General features: G+C 40.1%; 1 protein-coding gene across 1 annotated transcript in view; it reads right to left on the bottom strand.

Moving 5' to 3' along the window:
• The window catches only part of TBX19 (T-box transcription factor 19), a 38,153-nt gene extending 37,375 nt beyond the window's left edge, over window positions 1–778 (bottom strand). Inside the window, exon 1 of the mRNA XM_069094727.1 lies at window positions 436–778. The gene's annotated coding sequence lies outside the window, so the exon portion shown is untranslated. The remainder of the gene's footprint in view (window positions 1–435) is intronic.
• Between the last annotated feature and the right edge of the window lie 4,641 nt (window positions 779–5,419).

Raw genomic sequence — 5,419 nt, 5'->3', positions numbered from 1 at the left:
TCTCTCTCTCTCTGTCTCTCTCTCTCTCTGTCTCTCTCTCTGTCTCTCTCTCTGTCTCTCTCAAGTCCTGACCCCAAGAACTTCCAAAACTCCTGCAGATATGAATGCTTCCTAATGTCTGAGGCTCTTGACTCCCTAGGTACACCCATGGGTCATCAGCTAAAAAATGGATGCCAATTTTGCTATTTGAACAAGCTAGTTATTTGCCTTCATAATGCTCTCATCTCCATGGGGGGGGGGAATCTTCTTATTCTCACTTGAAATCCCCTGTGAGGACTAGTTTTGATAGAATCCAAGAATCAGTGGGTCTTCCTTGGACCACACCACAAAGATCATTTCTGATTTTGTTACCTGATACAATTTGACGTTTTAGAATTTGGTCAGATATTACAAGATTGCCTTTTGCCCTCCAAAGTAACTCCAATGAACACTTACCTCAAACACACAGGAGAAGAAGATAAAGGAATAATTCCTCTTATTCCTTGCTTTCCATTCTCAGGAAGTCAGAAAATTCTAAAAAGCTTGCCTTGCTCAGATGATAACATTTCAGATTCAAAACTAAGTTGACTTTCCACTTACCCCAAGTCAACACTCTCTCAACCAGAACATTACAAGTTGCTGAGAATGTATTGTAAATGAGTAGTTTTGTTTTGTTTTTTCCCTGAGATTCCCAGCAATGTGCCCAGAGCTGAGAACAATATTCTTTCTAATATAGACAGACTTGTCCAATTTCCCCATACCTACCCAACCCAGCTCAAACAGGTGACTAACTACTCATACAACTGTCTTCTCCCAGGCTTCTGCAATGCTGCCTGAGAAATTAATTATGTTAGCCTGGGGCTGGGGGGGGGGGAGTAAATGGTGAAGAGAGACACTTTGATATAGTTCTCATGACCGTGCTTAATCAGCTCACACGCTGCTTCTATCTGAAAGGCTGCAGGCACCCTGTTCAATATTCCAGGTATATCTTAATCCCCAGCCCAGCCAGGACAAGGCAGAAGATCCACTCACCTGCCATTCTTGGTCACGATCATTTCATTCGTGACTTCCTTGAATCTCTGCCAGAGGGCTGCGTCCTCCAGGATTATCTGAAGCTGCTTCTCCGTGGGGTCCCCTTTCTCTCTCCCTGCCTGGAGCTCACTCTCCACTACATTGAGCAGGCGGGAAACTGTGCAGTCACTGGCATTCTTACAACCCTGGTCACTCATGGTGGCTTTGCCCCTCACCACCTTCTCTGGGCAGCCTAACACGTCCACTCCTTCCTCACCTGCTGCTCCCAATCAAGGCCAAGCTGAAGCGGCTGGCTCCCTGGCCAGGTGGTGCCCCTTGTACTTGTCTTGATCTCCTTGTCGGATGCCCCTCAGAGTCCGCAGGATGCACCACTAGCATGTTCAGGGTTCAGGTTGGTTGGGTTTGTTTTTTTTAACTCTCTTAATTCCTCATTGGATCAGGTGGGAGAGAGCCTGACTTTCCCATTGGCTGCCACAGACAGAGTCGTCATTTAAGAGTACTCCATTCAAATTATCAGGCTTTTATCTTCTTGTACCTGAAGAGGGCTAATCGGCCTGTTTGAGGACCATGTTTCCATTAATGAAAATTGTTCCCAGCCCAGACTGAAACAATATAGGCAAATCATGCTTGTGTAAGCCTACTGGCATATGGTACCTATGTGTAATAAAGTTTAAAGAAGTCAGGCCTTGGAAGAATTGATGCCGAAATCATCTTCCTAAAGCATAGAACTGATTGTGTCACTCTCCTCCTTAAAAATCTTCCATGACTCCCTATTGCTCTTAAGATAAAATACCAACTTTTCAGCCTGGCATTTGTAGCAGCAACCATACTGGCATACCCAGGATGGCTGCTAGCCCAGGTTCTTAGAGCTGCTTTACTAGGAAAGATAACTGTTTAAGGGGTCAACAATCTTTTTTCTTTAATTACATTCACTGGTTCAGGGGAAAAGTCAGCACCCTGAACTTCAGAGAAAATATAAGCAGAGAAATAAAGACCAACAGACAGGACTCTGACTGCCTGAACCAACTGTGTACTTTACATACATACCCCAATTGAGAAAGCCTTTACATTTGAGCAGTCAGGGAGCTCTGAACATACAGTCACTCAGAATCTCAACCAGGGAATCACAAGATCCTTCTCATAAGCAGGCCCCTAAAGCAAAATACCAACTCAGAGTATATATACACTTCTCAGAGCCAGAAGGCATCACAACCCTCAAGACTCAGTGCCTAATTAGAAATTAGTAAAAGGCGTGAAAGCCTTCCTACAAGCAAGCCTCCCCTAAGCAAGCTTCCTTTAATGGGATCCACCCTATTAATGGGCAGGGAAGATCTTAAATCCCATTAACCTTACAGTATTTGAAACTCTTCACTGTCTGATACCTGCCTGAATTTCCAGATTTATTTACATTAGTCCTTTTCACGGACTTTATGTGCCAGCCAATCCCCCAAATTTCACATTCCATCTCCTACCTTCATGCCTCAGCACAGGCTTTCTATCATGTATGTATGCAGACCCTCCCACCCTCCTCATGATCATTTCTTAGCCTTCTTCCAGGATCAGTGCAGTTACCACCTCCTACTACAAGTTTTTCCTGATCTCTATAGTTATTACTGCTTTCTCCTTCCTAAAACTATCTTTTTATACTTATCTCCTTACATGTACTATTTCCCCCCAGTGGAATGTAAACTCTTCGAAGGTAAGGGCCACTTAAAATTTTTGTCTTTGCATCTCCAGCACCTAACATAATTCCTTGCACATGATGGGCCCTTAATAAATATTTCTTGAATTTAATTGAAATGAAAAGAATTTTCTCATGGAGATGTTGGGGAGTAAACTATTGATTATTATTGATAAGGAATTATTTAGCCTATTCCTGATATTTTACTAGTATCAATTATTAAATTATTAATATAAGAATTACTGATTTTTTTCCCTATCCCTTTCTCAATATTGGGGGAAGGGAAGGAATGAAAGGAAGACATCTAATAAATTAAATGATCACAGAATAATGTGAGCAGAATACCCATACCCTGACATGACAAATGCTATGTTTTCTAATTGACTGAAAGTGAGCTGGGAATGGATAAGCTGAATCCATAGGACCCTAGTGGTCAGGTCCCAAATTCAGCTTGGGATGACAAATAAGCAAAATGGCCATGGAGACAAAAGAAAGTGACCCAGTCAAGCTGTCATGCTGACCCAGTCAAGAAGAGACAGGCAAGAATTTCACTCTCCTTTGTTAAAAAAAAAAAAATCCTGATTTACGTAAGAGTTTCACATTGGGAAAGGAAAAAGAAAATGTCTTCCGTGGAGGACAAAATTCTGCAAGCACCCTGCCCTCAGAGAGCCCCAGTTTATGTATTCAGCACTGGGGCAGGATGATAGGAAAAAAGTTTCTTAGCTGTCTGACTCTGGTATTTCATTGACCTTACTCCTTGTTGATTGTCCTCAGCATTTGACTTAAGAGCAAATTTAACTCTTGTGTATGATGTCTTCTCAAAAGAAGGGACCAAAACTAAGGTTGCCACTGTGAGAAAAATGACTTTCTGTTAGACTTAAGATCGCCTTGTCTGAACTCTTGTGTAAGAGGACTCACAGCTTATGAATCCTGGCACAGTTCATAAGAACTGACTGATCTTCTAGGACCTTAGCAATTATCCAAATAATCCCTATTCAAGTTTCAATCAAACACAAGGTTTCCCATATCATTAGAGCCAAACCTAGGACATTCATGTACCATGACTTGCTCAGTCATTCTCTAGGCAATAGACATTTACTTAGTTGACAATTCTTTACTACTGTAAATATTTTGGTATATGTGAATCTTTCTTTTTTATCACTGACTTTCTTGGGGGTAAAAGACTAGCATTAGGAACTCAGGGTCAAAAGGTATAATAGACAACATTTACCAATTTGATTAATCATAACTGACTTTTTCCATCCTAATTCATTTTATTGGTACAAAATGAGACCTTCACAGGTCATTTAACAGTAAACAAAAGGAGACTTAGTTGGCCATAGCATAATGATATCCAACTAAGCCATAGACTAAGGGTATTCGAAGTTGATACAGCTAAGTCAAGGTTCCCTTGCCTGAGCTGCACATGATGGTCCACTAGCCAAGCATCAGAGTGGGCCTAGAGCTCTTTCTGGTTCTTTGTACTCATGCCACCAGCAAGTGATGTCAGCAACCTGAACCTTTAGTTCCTTGGGTCAATCAAGTCTCAAGGATGGCTTCAATACTTTTTAAGAAAAAAATAACCTAACTCACATGACAGTGGGAACTAAAATATTGTTCCCACCACACCCTCCCAGAGAACCATCTCTTATAACAAAATAAAAGGAAGAAAAAAAACCTGTTCAACAAAACTAACAAACACATCAACCAAGTTCCACATGGTATGTAACATACTATATCCATCCCTTCTATGAAGCTGTTTCCTAGTATCTATCTCTTTCCATCTCCTGCAACTGAATTTGTCTTTCAAAGTTAATTTGTAGTCATATTTTGTCTTGCTTATCCTGGTTGCATGTTTTTTTTAAGCTTATCTGGGGTATGAGAAAGGTTAGTTCCAACTCTGCTAAGTCCTGACCAAAACTCTGATACAATTCTTTTTTTTTCCCTTTAAATAGAATTTTATTTTTTTCCTCAATTACATATAAAGATAGTTTCCAACATCCATTTTTTCTTTTTTTTTGAGGGGGGGAGGCAATTGGGGTTAAGTGACTTCCCCAAGATCACACAGTTAGTTAAATGGCAAATGTCTGAGGCAGGGTTTGAACTCAGGTCCTTCTGATTTCAGGACAGGTGCTCTATTCACTGTGCCACCTAGCTGCCCCCCAACATGTATTTTTATAAGATTTTGAGTTCCAAATTTTTCTTCCTCTCTCCCCTGCCCAAGACAACAATCTGATATTTATATAATATAAAGATTATACATATGCAATCATGTTAAACATATTACCACATAAGTCATGTTATGAAAAAAGGAACAGAATAAAAGAGAAGTTTTAAAAAAGTGAAAATAGTATGCTTTGGTCTGCATTCAGACTCCATAGTTTTTTTCTCTGGATCTGGATATCATTTTTCATCCTGAGTTTTTTGAAATTATCTTGTATCACTGTAGTGCTGAAAAGAACTGTCTATCATAGTTGATCATCACATAATGTTACTGTTACTATGTACAATGTTCTCCTGGTTCTGCTCACTTCACTCAGCATCAGTTCATGTAAATCCTTCTAGGTTTTTCTGAAATCTTCCTGCTGATCATTTCTTATAACTCATTAGTATTCAATTACATTCATATATCAAAATCATATATCATCATATATCAAAACTTGTTCAGTCATTCCACAATTGATAGGCACCCCCTCCCTATCCATTTCTTTGCCACCATAAAAAGAG

The sequence above is a fragment of the Petaurus breviceps genome, unplaced genomic scaffold (assembly GCF_028583685.1).
Source record: "Petaurus breviceps papuanus isolate PSGF00001 unplaced genomic scaffold, PetGlider_PUasm1.0 220, whole genome shotgun sequence".
NCBI classification, from domain to species: Eukaryota; Metazoa; Chordata; class Mammalia; order Diprotodontia; family Petauridae; genus Petaurus; species Petaurus breviceps.
Note: the sequence above shows the minus strand (reverse complement) of the source record. Positions and strands in the feature narration are given on the sequence as shown.